This window comes from Malania oleifera, chromosome 1 (genome assembly GCF_029873635.1).
Source record: "Malania oleifera isolate guangnan ecotype guangnan chromosome 1, ASM2987363v1, whole genome shotgun sequence".
Lineage (NCBI taxonomy): Eukaryota > Viridiplantae > Streptophyta > Magnoliopsida > Santalales > Ximeniaceae > Malania > Malania oleifera.
This window is the reverse complement of record NC_080417.1, coordinates 77,570,351-77,593,366: the sequence shown is the minus strand read 5'-3', so window position 1 is coordinate 77,593,366 and position 23,016 is coordinate 77,570,351. Positions and strand designations below refer to the sequence as shown.

The 23,016-nt window shown below is 35.7% G+C and overlaps 1 pseudogene; it reads right to left on the bottom strand.

The window, feature by feature from the left end:
- Positions 1 to 5,525: 5,525 nt before the first annotated feature.
- Positions 5,526 to 21,468, bottom strand: LOC131144689 (uncharacterized; annotated as a pseudogene).
- Between the last annotated feature and the right edge of the window lie 1,548 nt (positions 21,469 to 23,016).

The following is a 23,016-nucleotide window of genomic DNA, read 5'->3' as shown; positions in this document are numbered from 1 at the left end:
CATTGTTTTTTTTTTTTTTTGAAAAATTTTTAACAAAATTTCGGTAGCTTGTCGTCTATAAAGTGGACATTTTCTCATAGAACCTATACCTGATAGGTTCAAATAAGTCATTAACAATTCTATTCTAGGCACAGAAGAACCTATATCTACTACCATCATATAATACACATCAACTGCATCTGCCATGCAGAAGCATTCTAGACTAACATGCAATCAAGTAGCAATCTACAAATCACAATATATAATCTATCCATTAAATTAAAAATATAAATAGCAGAGAACAATGGATAGTATTGAGTTTAGTGTAGTCAATGTCTATTCATCTAGGCATATGGACATGAATGTTAGGAGATGATGAGAGCATTTAATTTAAAGAATTATGAAGATGATGCTCTCTCTGAGTTATTTATATATTCAACTTATGCATTTTTATAATTTTCAAATCCTTAGCCAAATGTTTTTAATATTTTCAATAATTTAGGCTCGGCAATGAATGCTTTATGCTTACCAGACGAAAAATAGAGTCATGAATGCTTCTTTAAATGAACTACGCCTACATTATCTCATTTCTTATGATTCCTAACTTTCACTCATCCTTTCAAAGCTATTTTAACATTCATTTTATCATAATTATCATTGTACATGATTTTTTTTTTTTTGGGAAAATTTTAACGAAATTACGGTAGCATGTCGTCTATAAAGTAGACATTTTCCTATAAAACCTATACCTGATAGGTTCAAATAAATCATTTACAATTTAGTTCAACGCACATGAGAACCTATATCCACTACTAGGATGTAATATACATCAACTGCATTCGCCATAGAGGAGGCATTCTAGACTAACATGCAATCAAGTAACAATCCACAAATCACAATATATAATCTATCCATTAAATTAAAAATATAAATAGCAGAGAACAGTGGATAGTATTGAGTTCAGTGTAGTGAACGTCTATTCATCTAGGCATATGGACATGAATGTTAGGAGATGATGAAAGAATTTAATTTAAAGAATTATGAAGATGATGCTCCCTCTGAGTTATGTATATATTCAACTTATGCCTTTTCCTAATTTTCAAATCCTTAATCTAGTGTTTTTAATATTTTCAATGATTTAGGCTCAACAATGAATGCTTTATGCTTACCGAACAAAAAATATAGTCATGAATGCTTCTTTAAATGAACTACGCCTACATTGCCTCATTTATTATGATTTCTAACTTTCACTCATCCTTTCAAAAATATTTTAACATTCATCTTATCATAATTATCATTGTACATGATTTTTTTTTTTTGAATAATTTTCACAAAATTTCGGCAACATGTCGTCTATGAAGTGGACATTTCCCTATAAAACCTGTACCGGATGGGTTCAAATAAGTCATTTACAATTCAGTTCAAGGCACATAATAACCTATAGCACTACCAGTATGCAATACACATCAACTACATCTGCCATGCAGGAGGCATTCTAGACTAACATGCAATCAGGTAGTGATTCGTTCTGAGTTATGCTTCCAAGTGCAGAAGTGTCAAGTTGCATCAAGGATGAGTCCAGGATCGTATTCCACAGGGACCACTGAGTATCAAAGTATTTATGAAATATTAATGAAATTCTGTTGCTGTGAAATGTGGTTCAAAAGTCTTTTTGGTCTTTTATGATTTTTGAAAACAGTAAACAAAATGAGAGGAGCTTAAGTAAACTATCAAAATGAGATTGAAATTTTATCAATTTTTCAAAAAAAATGTTAATAGCATGACCAAAACTAAACGTATTAACTGAAACAATTTTACCAAATACTCGGGTTACGGGTTCAATGTCTGTTTGCTTCCACCGTTTACTAATTCCCTCGGCCTTACTCCTCTGCTTGTTAATTTAATCAAGGCATTAATAAGATGAAATCTTATTTCTAAAGCCCGAGTAAGTTTGCCACATCCAAACGGAAGAAAATATAAACTCTCATTAGGCATCAACTGAATGTCATGTAAATTAGTTGATGAAAATCCTAGATTAAATCAAGGTTTTGATGTGCCTAACGTCAACAACAAAACAAGAAATAAGAACCAGCGATTTGTCAATGATGCCTTAAATTTTCAATTTCAACCAAGTAAAAGTTTATCAATAAATTCTTAGGAGAACTAAAAAACCATGGAAAGCAAACGACATTGACCCACAACCCGAGTTACCAAACTTAGCCACTTATGCTTGCAATAACCGAAAAAGCGGGAACCCTATGTCTAATAAGGCAAGTATCGAAACACGCGTTAACTAAAGATGATAACTTTAACTTTAAACATATAACTAAAATATGCACGAATGAAAACTCAATCAAACACTTGCACAGACAATAAAAACCTAATCTTTAAAATAATTAAATACTATGAATAAAATTCACTGCTAAACTACTTGCAAATTCAAATAAATAATTAAAATGCAATAATAAGAAAACAATTTAAATAATTTTCAAAATTCAAACTTTCCAAACAACCTTCAATAAAACTTAAATTACTATTCAACTAGTTAGTTAACAATATTATTAATAAAAGAAGAAAAGATGAAAGAGAGAGAGAGGGAGAGCCGTGTGGTTTGGTTGGGCTACGCTTGAAGGAATAGCAGGTTGTAGACGGTGCATGACCGGCTAAAGTTGGTCGTGGTGTTTGTGATGGTGTTTAGCTGGAAGAACTACAAACTGGCGTTAGGCCTTGGCTTTTGCTGTGTGTGTGCTTGGGGCAGAGGATGGCCGTGGAGTAGGGATGCTGGTGTGGTCGGGGACGGTGGCGTAGCTGGCTATGTAATTCGCGGCCTGCTCGTGGAGTGTTAAAGATGGAGCTATTGGCGGTAGCTGCAGAGGATTTGAGGGCTGGACTGGAGCAAGGGAGTGGCCTGCTAGTTTGGTTATGGAAGAACACAGGGAAGCAGTGGCAAGGCGAGGGAGATAGGGAAGTGAGAGAAAGTAGAAGAAAAGAAGAAGAGAAGGAGAATAAGAGGGGAAGAGAATTGGTGTGTGGGAGCACATGGGATGTAGAGGGAGGAAGGAAGAATAAATAGAAGAGGGCTTTTGCCCTAGACCCATATTCAACTTACCCATCTCATTTAGAGGATTCGACCCGGCCATGCATGGCTAGGTCACATCACCCTTTCTTATTAATTTTTTTTTCTTTTTTTTTTTCTCATTTTTGTTCTCTGGAAACACGGCCTGCTTTGACCCTCTTGCATCCCTTTTCACTTTAAATTCAAAACACGGAAGTTGTAGATAATTCTTTCCTATTTCTCAAAAAATTTGAATCTTCTTGATCGGGGCTCGGATGAAAAGTTATGCGCAACATTACAAACTGGTGCCGGTTTTGGATCCCGGGAGTTTTCCTGCAATAAAAAATTGCCAAAAATTCATAAATTACGCAATAAAACTCAAAAACATAAAATACGGCACTTTATTAAAATATTGGACGTAATTGGATGTTTAATTAAGAATATAAGTCGTAAATCCCGGGTTAAGATGTCCAATTACGCAGTTTTGGCGCGTAATCACACCACCCAACTAACGTTTTGCTAGTCTCTAGCAAATGACGTGAATGAATCTTAGCGTGGTGCCTAAAAGTACAAACTCCAATGATCATGAAATCAATGCACATGCAACACTACCATACAGTTTCACATAAAAGAACATAACTGAAATTCACATAGGCTTATTCATATTCAATACACACAACTTCAAAGCACGTCACTCATGCAAGTTTCATAGTTTATATGTCATTTACGAATAGTATACTCACATGAAGTGGCACAATTCAGAGTTAATGCAGTCATATAAGTTCAAGTATAAACAGGTAAACTCTCGAGGTGTGTGTGATGTGTGTGACTCAGTACACCAAGGATACCAATGGACACCTACATAATGGTCCCTTTGACTCGGCCTAACTTGTATACCTACAAGAACACTCAAAAGGAATGGGTTCACTCATCATATATGAGGAGGAGTGTCGTGATCAAACATCTCACATAATTAAAGGAACGAATGCTAAGTATATGGAGCGGACTAGTCTAAGAAGGATCTACCCTATCTAAGAGGTGTCGGGTCCTTCACCCAAGCATCTTCTCACCTTCTTGACATATCCAACCAAGACCACCCTAGATCAACTTATTCACAAACTTGATATGAATACATCTGAGGCATTAAACGGTTGAAGAATCTTCATATGTGGAAAACATGTGATGGGTCCTTGAACTTTTTTTTTTTTTTTTTGGTATTTCTGTGAAGCGGGCATCAGCATTTCAATTAATGTGCATTTCTAATTCTTATTCTTTCTTCTACTCATTCTTCATTTTTTGTCTTTTCTTGATCAATTAGGACAATCTTTAGACTTCTTTTGTTATCTTCATACCATCAATGGGAATTGAGCTTGAATAGTGGTCCATGAACTAAGTCTATCTCTAGGGGTGCCTCGGCCTTCACATCTTGAATAGGCTACAAGACCTAGGTTTCTATCTCCCCACTAGATGTCACCTCTAGGCTAGCAAATAAAAAACAGAGACTAGCATACAAAGAATCATCCAGAAAGAAGAGAATTGAGTTCCATGAACTCTGATTTGATGTTAACACTTAGAAGGACAATAAATAGCTCAAGGATATCTCACAAGGTGTCATAGTCGCCACGGGTGTTCTCTCAGTGCTCACAAGAAACCCTAAGTGCAATGAATCATGTGAATGTGTATTCAGTCTCGTGAGATACCATGTAAATACAAGAAATTATATAGCCAGATTAACACGAGTGTACTACCCATCAATTCTTCATGGAGTCATAAAATCATATAAAGAGAAACTACGCCTAAATGACTAATATGCAAGTATGTGAAGGATATGAGTCAGTGTTAAGCATGGCATAATGCAGTGCACTTCTTCACTACTTTTCCTTTCTTTCTCTCTCATTTTTTTTGTTTTTTTGTTTTTTTGTTTTTTTGTAATCCATAACAGTATTTTCCCAATGTAAACCAACATATGTTTAAAGCACGCAAACCACAGAGTAAATTCTCTTCCACCCCCCAACTAGAATGTAGCATTGTCCCCAATGATGCAGGAGAAATGAAAGAATTTACCCGAGAGAGCAGTTAAACGTAAAGCAAAACAACTATAAAAATATAAATGAGAAAAAGAAGAAGTACCTGAACAACTTTGAAAAGATTATAATTCTAGGGAGTAAGAAATAAAAACTAAAGAAGAAAGGAAAACAATGAGAAAAAAAAAATATAAAGGAGAAAAAAAAAAAACAAAAAGAGAAAAGAAAAGAAAAGAAAATGAACTATACTAAGTGGGTTCAAGCAAATGTAGAGTAGATTCCATAAGTGCAAAGTTAGAAATAAAAGGCTTGAGACTTTGACTATTAACCTTAAAAACATTACCATTGTGAGGATTCAGAATCTCTACAGCACAATGAGGAAAAACAATCTTCACCACAAAAGGTCCACTCCATCGAGACCTTAACATACCAGGAAACAAGTTGAGTCGAGAGTTGTACAATAACACCTATTGGTCGGGCTCAAAAGTCTTATGTTGAATGTATTTATCATGAAAGTTCTTCATTCTTTCCTTGGACAATTTAGAATTATTGTAAGCATCCATCCTCAGCTCGTCCAATTCAGACAACTGCAATTTTCTCACACAACCAACGTCATCAATGTTAAAATTGCATTGTTTAATTGCCCAATACGCCCTATGTTCCAACTCTATAGGCAAATGGCAAGCCTTACCATACACTAATCTATATGGAGACATGCCTAAAATGGTTTTAAAAGCTATTCTATAGGCCCACAAGCTATCAGACAATCTCAAAGACCAATCCTTCTTGTTTGGGTTAACAGTTTTCTCAAGGACGTTTTTAATTTCCCTATTTGCTAATTCAGCTTGCCCATTGGTTTGAGGATGGTAGGCAGTAGATATTTTGTGATAGATACCATACTTCTTCAATAAGGCTGAAACATGTTTGTTGCAAAAGTGCGTGCCTTGATCACTGATTATGGCTTTAAGCATGCCAAACCTTGCAAAAATGTTTTCTTTCAAAAATTTTATAACTACTTGATGGTCATTAGTTCTGCAAGGGACTACCTCAACGCACGTAGAAACATAATCAATGGCAAGAAAAATATATAAATAGCCATAAGAAGAAGGAAATGGTCCCATGAAATCTATACCCCAACAACAAAAAATTTCAATCACTAGTATAGGTTGCAAAGGCATCATGTTTCTCCTAGTGATTCCCCCTAATTTTTGACAAGGTTCACAAGATTTACAGAAACTCAAAGCATCCTTAAACATACTTGGCCAATAAAACCCACTTTGAAGAACTTTAGCCACTGCTTTGTGGGCGGAAAAATGCCCACCACAAGCTTCTATGTGGCAAAAATTTAAAACACCAGAAATTTCATTGTTAGGCACACACTTTCTAATGATCTAATCTAAACAATATTTAAAGAGACAAGGATCATCGTAAAAGAAATTCTTAGCTTTAGCCTTCAACCTTCTTATGTCTTGAGCATTCCAACGAGGTGGAGTTTTCCCTGTGACTAAGAAATTCACAATATCAGCATACCATGGTAAATATTCAATTGCAAATAATTGTTCATCAAGAAATTTATCAAAAAATAAAAAAAAACTTCTCAGAAACTTTTGGTTGAAGCCGAGAAAGGTGGTTTGCCACCACGTTCTCCACTCCTTTTTTACCTTTTATTGTGAGATCAAATTCCTGAAGCAGAAGTATCCACCTTACCAGTCTTGGCTTAGTGTCCCTTTTTGACAGTAGAAATTTTAAAGCTGCATGGTCAGTGAATATTATGATATGAGAACCAAGAAGATAAGATCTAAACTTATCCAATGCAAATACTATAGCTAGTAGTTCTTTTTCTATGGTGGAATAGTTTTTTGTGCAGCATTTAAAGTTTTACTGGCATAGTATATAACATATGGCAGTTTATCTCTTCGTTGTCCAAGAACAACCCCCACAGCAAAGTCACTTGCATCACACATTAATTCAAAAGGAAATGACCAGTTAGGAGATCGATTGATAGGTGTAGTGGTGAGACATGTTTTCAATTCATCGAAACCATTTTGACACTTTTGGGTCCATTCAAATTTAACATCATGCATCAAAAGTTTGCAAAGAGGTTTAAAGATAAAGCTAAAATTCCTTATGAATCTTCTATAAAAACCAGCATGCCCTATAAATGATCTAACATCTTTCACATTTTTAGGTGTAAGCAAATTTGAAATCAAGTCTATTTTAGCTTTATCCACCTCTATGCCCCGAGAAGATACAATGTGCCCCAAAACTATTCCTTGTTGGACCATGAAGTGGCATTTTTCCCAATTTAACAACAACTGTTTTTCTTCACATGTTTTCAAAGCAACCTGTAAATTAGATAAACATGCATCAAATGTTTTTCCAAAAACTGAAAAGTCATCCATGAATACCTCTACACTATCCTCAATCAAGTTGCTAAAAATACTTAACATGCATCTTTGAAAAGTAGCCAGGGCATTGCATAACCCAAATGGCATTCTCCTGAAGGAAAAAGTTCCAAAGGGACAAGTGAAGGTAGTCTTCTCTTGGTCCTTTGGAGCTATTTCTAATTGATAATAACTGTAGAATCCATCTAAAAAACAGTAATATTCATAAAAACCAGTCAAGGAAAGGCAAAGGAAAATAATCCTTCTGAGAGGCAGCATTCAATTTCCTATAATCTACATACATCCTTTAGCCTGTGGTCTCTCTAGTAGGCACCAATTCTCTCTTATCATTTTCTACAACAGTTATACCAGATTTTTTTGGGACAACTTGTATTGGACTAACCCATTTACTATCAGCAATTGGATATATGATGCCCATGTCTAACAATTTCAAAACTTATTTTTTTACCACTTTGTTCATTGTGGGGTTTAGTCTCCTTTGCATCTCTCTAGAGGGTTTTGAATCCTCTTCCAAATATATCCTATGTGTACAAATGAGAGGACTTATACCTTTAATGTCGGCAATGGACCAACCAATGGCTGATTTTTGTTGTGTCAAAATTCTCAAGAACTTACTTTCTTGGTCAGGAGTCAACAATGCAGAAATCACCATTGGGAATGAATTCTGTGGTCCAAGGTAGGCATATTTTAGCTCTGGCGGCAGTGGCTTCAATTCTAGCACTGGTGTCTTCTCATCGAATGGTTGTGTTGGGGTTTGTATTGCCAGTAATGGTTCAAATTTAAGCTTCCATTGCATCTCAGTTGAGTCACCTGTAGCACAAAGAGAATAAAAATGATCAATGGACTCAGTTAAATCAAGGGAATCTTCTAATTCCTCCCACTGCTCATCACAATCATAATTTAACCAAGGAGTGTCTGCAATTAAAGATTCCAGTGAATTGACTTCTTGAATGTCGTCATGTTCTTAAGGTTGCCTGCATAAATTGAAGATATTCAGTTCTAAAGTCATATTTCCAAAACTCAATTTTAAAACACCACTCCTACAATTGATTATGGCATTAGAAGTTGCTAAAAATGGTCTTCCCAAAATCACAGGTGATGAAGAATTTCCGCGAGATGACACTTTCATAGCCAAGACCACAAAATCCACAGGGTAGTAAAATTTATCTACTTGGACCAAGTAGTCCTCAACGATACCCTTAGGAATTTTTATGGATCTATTAGCAAGCTGCAAAATAATGGATGTGGTTTTCAATTCCCCTAGCCCCAATTGTTCACACACACTATAAGGTAGCAAATTAACCCCCGCACCTAAGACTAGCAAGGCCTGCCCTATCTTAGAGTTTCCAATGACACATGAAATAGTAGGTGACCTAGGATCCTTATACTTTGGTGGTGTGTGATTTTGAATAATGGCACTAACTTGCTCAGTGAGGAAGGCCTTTTTCTGCACATTCAGTTTGCGTTTTACAGTGCATAAATCCTTTAAAAATTTAGCATAAGCAGGAATTTGTTTTATAGCATCTAGAAGTGGAATGTTAATCATAACTTGCTTAAAAATTTCTAGCATTTCAGCATGTTGTTTATCCTTGTGCAAAGAAAGCAAACATTGTGGAAATGGTGCAGGTGTGGGACATGCATCATTATGTGAATTTAAAGTGCTTGACTCACTACTATCAAGAGGAGGGTTAGCATTTTTACCTGAACTTCCTGCCCTATAGGCAAGGTCACCCAAAACCTTACCATTCCTCAAAGTTGTAATAGCTTTCATTGATTTCACATTGCTCCCTTCACCCAAATACTAAGATGATTGACTGTGCCCTTGTGGATTGGGCTAGGGTTGAGCTAGAAACTTTCATTTCTCTTGGTTACTCAAAGTGGTGGTTACTTTAGTGAGAGTCCCTCTGATGTCATTAATGGCTCAGGAGTTCTGGTTGTTGATCGTGCTCTGACTTTGTATAAACTATTGCAAGCTAACAGTTAGCTATTGTATGGAATCTTCCACTCTTTTTCTCTGCATTGGGGGTGGCTAATTTGGAAAATGAGGTGGTCCCAAGCCTTGGCTAGTGGTTGCATAAGGATTATATTGACTTGGTCCCTGCGTAGATGGCCCCACTTTGTCATTTTTCCAATTAAGATTTGGATGATTTCTCCAACTTGCATTATATGTATTAGAATAAGGTCCAAAAGAATTCTTAGAAACCATATGCACTAGGTTAGATTGATCAAGCAAAACTTCCTTAAAAGCAGGAATAGTTGGATAAGCATCAGTCACATGCCCTGGATCCTCACATATGCTGCATTTTTTAGAAGATGATGGTAAAGCATGCATTTCATTTACCTTCTTAAGTTCAATGGACTCTAACCTTTTGGACATCAATGCAAGCCTAGCATTCAAATCATCAACTTCTTTCAATTGATATTTACCAATCCCACCAATTCATTTTTGCTTTTTAGATCTATCATACATATTAGAGACATCCCAAGATTGGGCATTTTCAGCCAAATAATCAAATAATCAAAAGCTTCTTCTGGCCCTTTATTGAAAAACTCACCATTGCACATTGTTTCTACAAATTGCCTCATCTTTGGTTGCAACCTATCAAAGTAAAAACTGATGACCTTCCAATTTTTATACCCATGGTGAGGACATGCATTTAAGAGATCTTTGAAACGTTCTGATAAATTGTTTCCACATCCTTTTGGAAAAAATTCATGATTTGTTTTTTCAAAGCATTAGTTCTTTGCATGGGAAAAAATTTCTTAAAAAACTCAGTTTGCATTTCTTGCCAATTTCCAATGAATCTTGGTCTTAAGGAATTCAATTGGGTTTTTGCTTTGTATTTTAAAGAAAATGGAAACAATTTCAGTCTAATTACCTCCTCATTGCATGTTCTATCCATGAATGTGGAACAAGCTTCTTCAAACTCTTTAATATGCAAATATAGGTTTTTCAGATTCAATGCCATGAAAATGAGGTAACAATGGAATCATCCCAGGTTTAAAATTAAAAGCATTTGCATTCAAAGGTAGAATAATGTAGGATGGGGTGCTGGTCCTAACAGGTTGCAAATATTCTCTGAGTGTCCTATTAGGGTTTTTCATATCGTGAGGTTCATTCTCAACCATGATGCTACGCATGATAGATGGTGATTCAAGTGATTCAAGTGAAATCGATTCACTTGATGACAAGGTGGATGAGTTTGTCCTGACTAGTCTAAATGTGTTATCTCTAGCCCAACTAGTCATACAAATTCAGTATAAACACAATAAAAGCAAACAGGTCAAAGGAGAGGCAGTAGATATCACCCGGGCTGTGAAGACGTTCACAGCTCTGTAAGTACCCTCTCTGAAATCTGAGAAACACTTTGATGACACCAATTAGTTCTCGACAACGGCGCCAAAAACTTGACTCATTCTGAGTTATGCTTCCAAGTGCAGATGTGTCAAATTGTATCAAGGATGAGTCTAAGATCATATTCCATAGAGACCACTGAGTATCAAAGTATTTATGAAAGGTTAATGAAATCTTGTTGCTGTAAAATGTGGTTCGAAAGTATTTTTGGTCTTTTATGATATTTGAAAATAGTAAACAAAATGAGAGGAGCTTAAGTAAGCTATCAAAATAAGATGGAAATTTTATCAATTTTTCAAAAAAATGTAAATCTAATAGCGTGACCAAAACTAAATGGATTAACTGAAACAATTTTACCAAACACTCGGGTTACGAGTTCAATGTCTGTTTGCTTCCACTGTTTACTAATTCTCTAGGCCTTACTCCTCTTCTTGTTAATCCAATCAAGGCATTAATAAGATGAAATTTTATTTCCAAAGCCCGAGTAAATTTGCCACATCCAAATGGAGGAAAATATAAACTCTCATTAAGCATCAACTGAATGTCATGTAAATTAGTTTATGAAAATCCTAGATTAAATCAAGGTTTTGATTTTCCTAACATCAACAACAAAACAAGAAATAAGAACTAGCAATTTATCAACGATGCCTTAAATTTTCGGTTTCAACCAAATAAAAGTTTATCAATAATTTATTAGGAGAACTAATAAACCATGGAAAGCAAACAACATTGACCCACAACCCGAGCTACCAAAGTTAGTAACTCATGCTTGCAATAGCCGAAAAAGCGAGAATCCTATGTCTAATCAGGCAAGTATCGAAACACGCGATAACTAAAGAGGATAACATTAAACACATAACTAAAATATGCACGAATGAGTTTGCACAAACAATAAAAACTGGATCTTTAAAATAATTAAATACTACGAATAAAATTCACTACTAAACTACTTGAGAATTCAAATAAATAATTAAAATGCAATAATAAGGAAACAATTTAAATAATTTTCAAAATTTAAACTTTCCAAACAACCTTCAATAAAACTTAAATTATTAATCAACTAGTTAGTTAAAAATATTAAAAAAAAAAAAGAAGAAAAGATGAAAGAGAGAGAGGGAGAGCCGTGTGGTTTGGCTGGGTTGTGCTTAAAGGAACAGCAGGTTGCAGACGGTGGATGACCTGCTGAAGTTGGTCGTGGTGTCTGTGATGGCGCTTGGCTGGAAGAATTGCAAACTAGCGCTGGGTCGTGGCTGCTGTTGTGTGTGTGCTTGGGGCAGAGGATGGCTGTGGAGTATGGATGTTGGTGTGGTGGGGGATGGTGGCTGTTCATGGCGACTATAGACTGGCTGTGTAACTTGCAACTTGCTCGTGGAGTGTTACAGATGGAGTGGTTGATAGTAGCTGCAGAGGAGTTGAGGACTGGATTGGAATATGGGAGTAGCCTTCTAGTTTGGTTGCGGAAGAGCAGAGGGAAGAAGAGGCAAAGAGAGGGAGATAGGGAAGAGGGAGAAAGTAGAAGAAAAGAAGAAGAGAAGGAGAATAAGAGGGGAAGAGAATTGGTGCGCGGGAGCACACGGGATGCAGAGGGAGGAAGGAAGAATAAATAGAAGAGGGCTTTTTCGCGGAGACCCGGATTCAGCTTACCCAACCCATTTAGAGGATTCGACCCGGCCATGCATGGCCGGGTCACATCACCCTATCCTTTCTTCTTTTTTTTTCTTTTTTTTTTCTCTCATTTTTGTTCTCTAGGAACACGGCCTGTTTTGACCCTCTTGAAGCCCTTTTCACTCAAAATGCAAAACACAAAACTTGTTGATAATCCTTTCCTTTTTCTCTAAAAATTTGAATCTTCTTTATCAGAGCTCGGATGGAAAATTTATGCGCAAATTACGAACTGGTGCCGGTTTTGGATCTTGAGAGTTTTCCTACGATAAAAAATTTCCAAAATTTCATAAATTATGCAAAAAAAACTCAAAAATAATAAATACCGCACTTTATTAAAATATTGGACGTAATTGGACATTTAATTAAAAATATAAGCTGTAAAGGCCTGGTTAAGATGCCAAATTACACAGTTTTGGCGCATGATCAGGTAGCAATCCACAAATCACAATATATAATCTATCCATTAAATTAAAAATATAAATAGTAGAGAACAGTGGATGGTATTGAGTTCAGTGTAGTGAACATATGTTCCTCTAGGCATATGGACATGAATGTTAGGAGATCATAAGAGCATTTAATTTAAAGAATTATTAAGATGATGCTCCCTCTGAGTTATGTATATATTCAACTTATGCCTTTTTCTAATTTTCAAATCCTTAGCCAAGTATTTTTAATATTTTCAATGATTTAGGTTCAGCAATGAATGCTTTATGCTTACCGGACGAAAAATATAGTCATGAATGCTTCTTTAAATGAACTACGCCGACATTGCCTCATTTCTTATGATTCCTAACTTTCACTTATCCTTTCAAAAATATTTTAACATTCATTTTATCATAATTATCGTTGTACATGGTTTTTTTATTTGTTTTGGGAAAATTTTAATGAAATTTCAGCAGCATGCTGTTTGTAAAGTGGACATTTTTCTATAAAACCTGCACCTGATTGGTTTAAATAAGTCATTTACAATTCAGTTCTAGGCACACGAGAACCTATATCCACTACCAGCATGCAATAAACATTAACTACATCCACCATGCAGGATGCATTCTAGGCTAACATGCAATCAGGTAGCAATCGGCAAATCACAATATATAATCTATCCATTAAATTAAAAATATAAATAGCAGAGAATAGTGGATAATATTGAGTTCAATGTAGTGAACGTCTATTCATCTAGGCATATGGACATGATTGTTAGGAGATGATGAGAGCATTTAATTTAAAGAATTATGAAGAAGATGCTCGTTCTGAGTTATGTATACATTCAACTTATGCCTTTTTCTAATTTTCAAATCCTTAACCTAGTGTTCTTAATATTTTCAATGATTTAAGCTCAGTAATGAGTGTTTTATGCTTACCGGACGAAAAATATAGTCATGAATGTTTCTTTAAATGAACCGTGCCTACATTACCTCATTTCTTATGATTCCTAACTTTCACTCATCCTTTCAAAAATATTTTAGCATTCATTTTATCATAATTATCATTGTACATGATTTTTTTAAAAAAAAATTTTAACGAAATTTCGGCAGCATGTCGTCTGTAAAGTGGACATTTTCCCTTAAAATTTGTGCCTAATAGGTTCAAATAAGTCATTTACAATTCAATTCAAGGCACACGAGAACCTATATGCACTACCAGCATGCAATACACATCAATTGCATTCGTCATGTAGGAGGCATTCTAGACTAACATGCAATCAGGTAGCAATCCACAAATCATAATATATAATCTATCCATTAAATTAAAAATATAAATAGCAGATAACAGTTGATAGTATTGAGTTTAGTGTAGTGAATGTCTATTCATCTAGGCATATGGACATAAATGTTAGGAGATGATGAGAGAATTTAATTTAAAGATTTATGAAGATGACGCTCCCTCTGAGTTATGTATATATTCAACTTATGCCTTTTCTAATTTTCAAATCCTTAGCCAAGTGTTTTTAATATTTTCAACGATTTAGGCTCGGCAATGAATGCTTTATGCTTACCAGATGAAAAATATAGTCATGAATGCTTCTTTAAATGAACTACGCCTACATCGCCTCATTTCTTATGATTCCTTTCACTCATCCTTTCAAAAATATTTTAACATTCACTTTATCATATTTAACGTTGTACATGGTTTTTTTTTGGAAAATTTTATCGAAATTTCGGAAACGTGCCGTATGTAAAGTGGACATTTTTTTATAGAACCTGTTCTTGATAGGTTCAAATAAGTCATTTACAGTTTAGTTCAAGGCACACGAGAACCTATATCCGCTACCAGCATGCAATAGACATCAACTACATCCGCAATGTAGGAGGCATTCTAGGCTAACATGCAATTAGGTAGCAATCGGCAAATCACAATATATAATCTATCCATTAAATTAAAAATATAAATAGCAGAGAACAGTGGATAGTATTGAGTTCAATGTAGTGAATGTCTATTCGTCTAGGCATACAAACATGATTGTTAGGAGATGATGAGAGCATTTAATTTAAAGAATTATGAAGATGATGCTCCCTCTGAGTTATGTATATATTCAACTTATGTCTTTTTCTAATTTTCAAATCCTTAACTTAGTGTTTTTAATATTTTCAATGATTTAGGCTCAGTAATGAATGTTTTATGCTTACCAGACGAGAAATATAATCATAAATGGTTCTTTAATTGAACCACGCCTACATTGCCTCATTTCTTATGATTCCTAACTTTCACTCATCATTTCAAAAATATTTTAGCATTCGATTTATCATAATTATCATTGTACATGATTTTTTTTTGAAAAATTTTAACAAAATTTTGGTAGCATGTCGTCTGTAAAGTGGACATTTTCCCATAAAACTTGTGCCTGATAGGTTCAAATAAGTCATTTACAATTCAGTTCAAGGCACACAAGAACCTATGTGCACTACCAGCATGTAATACACATCAACTACATCCGCCATGCAAGAGGCATTCTAGGCTAACATGCAATCAGGTAGCAATCGGCAAATCACAATATATAATCTATCCATTAAATTAAAAATATAAATAGTAGAGAACAGTGGATAGTATTGAGTTCAGTGTAGTGAACGTCTATTCATCTAGACATATGGACATGATTGTTAGGAGATGATGAGAGCATTTAATTTAAAGAATTATGAAGATGATGCTCCCTCTGAGTTATGTATATATTCAACTTATGCCTTTTTCTAATTTTCAAATCCTTAACCTAGTGTTTTTAATATTTTCAATGATTTAGGCTTAGTAATGAATGCTTTATGCTTACCGGACGAAAAATATAGTCATGAATGCTTCTATAAATGAACTACGCCTACATTGCCTTATTTTTTATGATTCCTAACTTTCACTTATCCTTTCAAAAATATTTTAACATTCACTTTATCATAATTATTGTTGTACCTGGTTTTTTTTTGGGAAAATTTTAACGAAATTTTAGCAACATGCCATATCAATACATTTTTTATATACATACCTAAATTGTGATAAAATTAAATGACCTAACCTAATAATTTCTTGTGATGTAAGATACGCACTAACTCTCACTTTGTGTTTCCAAGACGTTGCAATTTGATGATTTTGAGAAAAATTATATAGAAAAAATGTAAACTATAATATGGTTCAATTTTATTCCATTCCTTACCATTCTTGCATACCAAACAAATTATAAAATTCTTCTCAACAAATTACATTCTTTCATGGCTATTATACCATTCCCATTCTATACTATTCAAAGAACCATGCTCCTAACAATGAACTTATTCTAAATCAAGCTAACAGCTCATCAACAAACATAAATTTCTACATATCCTTGCTCCAGATTTTGAATTTATTCTAATCAAGCTAACAGCTCACCAATATATATATATATATATAAAACTTTCTACATCTCCTTGCTAGGTGAACCTACAATGTTTGCAACTCTTGGCAAATTTTCTATGCTTGTATGACACACAAGATCTTGAAAAGGAAAAACTTAATCCTATATTTGGGAGCTTCCACTTCAGAATTTGGATTTCAATTCATATGAATTAGAATAAAATGTTATATAAAACTACATTTTCATCCAAATCTATACGAATTTGAATTAAGTGTCCCAAACACATGATTCAAAAATGCAGCCTTAGCATTGAACAGAACATGAGGCATCCATATGTGATCTACAACATGACATACCTTAAAATGCATAACTGTTGAGGCATTAACTTCTCACAACCATGCCCTACTTATGGTTGAATCTAAAAGTCTTTTTAGATGAAAATTCAGCTAATCAGGCAGATTAACATATGAAAAATGGTATTAAGTTGTGAGGCAGTATTCAGAGGGAGATATGCAGCTCAAAATTCAAGTCACCTAAGCCCCAGAATGAGGGATGTCATCACTGCAGAATGAAGAAAAGACAACCATAGTTTAAGCAAATATTGATGCTCACACACATGGTTTCCTTTGTAGAAAATTTGTGCAATAACTAATTCTAATGAGCAATAGTACTTATTGATACAAGCAAAGAGCGAGGAGATAGCTCCATCCATCTTAAGAGATGTGGGCAGAGGCACACTCCCAGATGGGAGGAAGTGTGGTTTAGTCACATGTTTAGTATTTAGAAAATAGGCACATAGACACATGAACAAGTAGGTTTCTTGTATAGTTTCTTTAAAGTAAGGTAAGTCATCATTATCCTAAGACAATTTCCTCCTTTTGAAGAACTTCATCACTAACTTAAGCATCAGAGAGTCCATTTGGATCCCATCTCTGGAAGGTAGCATACTATATTTTCACGTTCATGCTCCATGGGGAAGAAATCCAACAAAAAAGATAACATTTTTATTAGCAATAAAACTAGAAAAGACGTGTAACTCATCATTGTGATAATAAGGTAAACAAGAAGCCAACTGATAGACCAGCAATGCATAAATAAGAAATCCCACGAACCCGCTCAAAGAAAATATTTAAATTCTTTGCAATTTGAAGTGTTAGAGCTAGAATCAGCAACCTACCCTACTCTTCGTAAAAAAACATTTCACATGGTTAGAGTCAAAATCTACAACTATTGATTTGAGAATCAAATTACGTTTTACATACCTTCTAATTAGAGGAGCCACCCACATCATATGGTCGAGACTAGCACATCATTTGCTCGAGCTACACTTGCCTATTCATCATGTCTTGTAGCTGGGCTTAAAAGGTGGAGATCGTGTCTTTAAATTGTTGGTTCTCCATTTCCACCATCTGCATCCGTCGAACCATCTCATTCGCACAAGACTCGGCATCTTAACGTGCTCGTTCCATGTCTTCATGAGCTGCACCCATGGATGATGATGCTGTTGGGGCGATGTATCCACTTCCAAGACCTTTCACCCAGCCCCCCTGCTCATTCCCCAAGCACCTGGGACATTATCTGGAAATCTGTCATTTGCTGACTCCCCTCTGAAATAGGTGCATCCCTTAACTCGACCATCCATGTCTAATTTCAGTCATGAAAATGATAACCTAGAACAAGTAAGACTACAACTTTGATGATTCGAATCAAGTAATAAAATAAATAATTTGTTTCACTCACATGTTAGCCTTGCGCACCCTTGCACCACTCCCTCGATTGCTGTTGGTGTGTTCTTTGATAAAGATCCGGTAGCGGCTCCTCTGTGCCAGTATCCGGATCATGCTACATTATCATATAAGACATTATTAGTATTGTGTCATGTAATGGTCAGATAGTTTTATATATAGTAATTACCTATCAATGATTTATGAATAACCTTGATCCACCATAATTCGTCATAGAGAGTTTGATGCGGTTTGCAAAATTTGTTTCACATATGGCCTACAAGGAAGATGTAATGATAGTTTATTAGCGACATCATTGTGAAAAATTAGTGATTGTAATACAAACACATCACCTGATAGCATGGGTCACTAAAATGGCGATACACCACCTCCCAATCCTCTTGAGATATCTTATCGTATGGCCACGCTTCAGCTTCATCTCCCATCGCTCAAAAATGCTCGCACATTTTTTAGCTATAGCTTTTACATTTATTGCACAATTGGACGTCAACCACCCTCTTCACATGGTCATCCTCGAGGATGTCCATATCAAACTCCTCATACATATATAGGTAATACAATTATAATGTTAGAAAGTTGTTAATTTTCTAGTATATTAAAATTAAAAAAAAATTTAATTTTTTTTTTTAAAAAAGGTTTGGGATTACTTACCAAAATGCGCATGTAAAGAACCATGCGCTGCTCCTGAGTCACTTGCGGCCAGCTGAAGGCCGTGACTAGAGCATACTGTTGGCATATAATGCCAAGCTCCAGGGGTCCACGAGGTGCACCAATCGTTAAGCGAGGCGGTGTAGCCTGGAGGAATGTTGATTCGAATCTGTTGCTTTGTCCTCTCCAGGTGCTTCTTCAGTGACATCTTCTTTGCTGCACCATGGCTTGACCTAACCGTGGATGTAGATGCTAAAAGCAGAGTTAAATTTAGAACAATATTGTAATCATACACGTGAATAACTAACATCAATAGTTGAAATGTAAATAAATTAATCGTATCCTTACCAACATTGCTCATCATGGTCGGCAACTCAACCTGCGTATCACTCGCATAAGTGGTATCCATGTCTGGCTGAGGTGTCGATGGCTCAGACAATGGTGCCACCGCATCAGGATTGATGGGCTTCGCCGGTCTCGAGGATGTCGAATCATCGTCATGTGATGTAGTCGAGTGCCTAGAAGGAAGTCGGCCATGTCGACCTCCTGGTGTCATATCTGCAAATTATTACACAAGTAAATATAAGAAGTACGAATATTAGATGGATACATAATACATATATTTAAAGTTATTTACATATCTTAGATACATAGTGACAAACATAACATGCTTACCCCCCTATACGTCCTAAATATCGGTGTCATCCTCACTTTTTGAAACTGTCTTCCTCTTGACTATAGTACTCGACCCCTATTTCATTTTCCCCATAAGTTTCCTCATCGTCGATGAAGTGAATATCTACAAAAGGTTCAATTGTAATGTTAGCAATATCTACGTGTTCTTCTGTGGTACCATCCCTATTCAATGGTATAGGATCGGCTCCTTCTTCGACAACATTGAAAGAAAATTGCGCTGCTACACTGATAGATGGCTCATCTTCTTCGAAACGCAGCCTCACTGGCACTATTCTCCCCATATGTAACTTTTGTAACAACATACAAACTTCGGGGATGAATCTTTTGGTCCACTTGCCATTCACCCTTCAATTTGGTGTCTTTAATGTAAAACACTTGCTCTGCCTATGTCGCAAGCACAAAAAGGTCATTTTGATACCAGATCTTTCTAAAATTGACACTGGTAAAGTAGGCATTGGTGTTTATCCCAGTCTTTTTATTGCCAATGTCCCACCAGGTACACTTGAACATGTGGACAAGTCTGTTAGCTACATAGTTAAGCTCTATAATTTCGTCCAAAACACCAAAGTAGTCAATTTCTTCATCTCCTTCTGTGCCTAGCACCGCAACCCCACAATTTTGGGTTCTTTTATGCAGTTCGAGGGACTTTGTACGAAATCATAACCTGTTGATAATGCAACTGTTGTAGCGGTTAACTCGTTGATCGATGCCACATGCCAACGCGTACAAATCTTTACTTGTCGTTGGTTCCTTATTGTAATACATTACTTTCATCTATTAAATAAATATGAGTTTAGAAGAATAAACCGTCAATAATGAAAACATACATTGTTTCTCACTCAAGCTGTATTTGTTACTTACACGACTCCCAAACCAATTAATAAATTCCTTCTTATGTCTTTCATCAACATTCTGTTCATTTTGGGTCAGAAGTTCAGCTTTATGTTTGCTATATGCAATAGTAGTACATGTTAATGTTAACTAAGTATATAAATATGCTTCTCTTTGTAAATATAATGCAAAGTAAGGAGTTTGGAACCACATACTCGATATATGGAACAGTTTCAATGAAATTCTAAACTTGTGCATTGAGAGAACAAACATTTTCTTGAAATATAGAGCTCCTTGGTTCTTCATCTTCGGCATTAATAGTATGAACGTCTGCATTTCGCTCCTCATGAGTGAACCTTGTGTTAATATCATGTAGATACATTGAGCAAAATGCAAGACCTTCACTGTCAATGTATACCTTAATGATTGAACCTTCCGGCCATGCCTTATTGTGCACATAACCCTTCAAAGTGGACAAGAACCTGTGCATTTTACATAGCATTATATATTTTTAGACACAATAAAGAAAAAAAATAAAAACAAGGAAATCACGTGACCATTATACAAGGACTTTATAATTTACCTCTCAATAGGATACATCCAACAATATTGACCCAGTCCTCCAATTATGGCCTCCCTTCGTAAATGGACGACTAGGTGGACCATCACATCGAAGAATGCTAGCGGAAATATTTTCTCCAGCTGGCATAATATGATCAGGATGTCATCATCTAACTATTCAAGTACCTTTACGCTCAATTTTTAGGAGCACAATTATGGAAAAAAGATCCCCAGCTCTATCAGCACCGAGCGAACATCTTTAGTCAAGTGTCCACGAAGGAAAACGGGTAGAACCCATTGTAGAAGGATGTGACAATCATGAATTTTCATTCCTAGCATCTTCCCTTCCTTCATGTTTATGCATCGAGCTATGTTCAAGGCATATCCATCAGGGAACTTCATTGATTTCAACCATTCAAAGAATTTATTCTTCTCATCCTTTGAAAATGTGTAACAAGGTGATGGCATGAGAATGTTTTCCCCATCATGAAATAGGTGCAACTCAGGTCGTATTCCCATATCTTCCATATCCCAGTGAGCATTTGCGGTGTCCTTTGTTTTCCCATTTATATCAAGTAATGTATGAATGACATTCTCAAAAATGTTCTTTTCGATGTGGATGACATCCAAGTTGTGGTGTAGTAGAAGATCTTTCCGGTATGGCAACTCAAAGAAGATGCTTCTCTTTGTCCAATTTAACTCCCACTCAGCGCATTTTCTTTTTCTGGTCGGTGGTTTCCCAAATTTCACATCTCCAATCAACCTTAGCTGGTTTAATATCTCTTCCCTACTTAGTCGCTTTGGCTATGACCTTTGTTCAGGTTTTCCATTGAAGCTTCTGACACCACGAGTCCTCCAAGGATGTCCAGTTCGTAGAAAACGACGATGACACATAAAGCATAACTTGTAGCCATGCTTCAAGGATAAGGACCCAGGATCCTTCTTACATACTTGGCATACTAAGTAACCTTTTGTGCTCCAACCTGACAGGTTGCTATAAGCGGGGAAATCATTAATTGTCCACAAGACTGCAGCATGCATCCGAAATGTTGTCTCAGTTACTATATCGAATGTCTCCACTCCTTTTTCCCATGGTTCTTTCAACTCGTCAATTAACAATCGCAGGTAAACATCAATATCATTACCAGGTTCCCTCGGTCCGAGAATGAGCAGAGACATATAAATGAAAGGTTCTTTCATACATCGCCATGGCGGCATATTGTATGACATCATCATAACTGGCCACATGCTATATGGGTTGTTCATGTTATCGAAAGGATTGAACCCATCTGAAACAAGGCCAAGTCTGATGTTGCGAGGATCACTAGCAATCAACGGATGCATTTTATCAAAATTGGCCCAAGCTTCAGAGTCCTTTGGATGGCTAAGGGTGTTTCCATCTTGAAGACGTTTCTCTTGATGCCATCTCATATCTATAGCAGTCTTTTTGCACATATACAATCGTTGTAGTCGCAGGATTAATGGACAATATCACAAAAAAAATTTTATGGATCTTTTTGGTAATGACTCGAAGAATGATGGTATTTAAATAATAATTAAGAGAGTGAAAAAATGGAAACATAAAATAGAATAGCAAGAGGATGTTTTGGACAACTTTGAATTTTGTCGACAAAGGGGAGAGTTCGTCGACGAATTGCCTCCTGACCTCATCAACGAGGTGACATGACTCGTCAACGAATCTCATAGTATAAATAGCCTCAAACTCGGATTTTCAACACAGAAAATCAGAAAATTTCTTACTTTCTCTCTCCTCTATGGTTCCTCTCTCCTCTCTCTTCGATTTCAGCTCCGACGTTCACCGGATCGACGATCTAAGGCCACCACGACGTTCCGGGGGAAGTTCTCTCCAAATCTATTGGAGCGAATCATTGGTGGGGTAGAGTTAAAATTCATCTATGGTTTCAAGTAAGGTTTTTTAAGTAAAATTTGGTCTTACCCTAGTTATAGGAAATGATATTTACAAAAAAAAAAATACTAAAGTTTAGTTTTGAGAGTTATTGTTTTGAGGGAGTTGAACGGGGAACCCTGCGAGTGCAGGACCGGTATTTTAGGGGGTTTCTTTTCAGTGTCAGGTAAATGAATAAATTAAAGCAGTTATTTTCCATGCAAATTATATTATTATTATTATTATTTATCAGCAAATTTATTTTTAGGAAGCATGTGTAATATATAAGAAGAGATTGGTAATAATTCATGTTTGGGAAAATACTATTATTA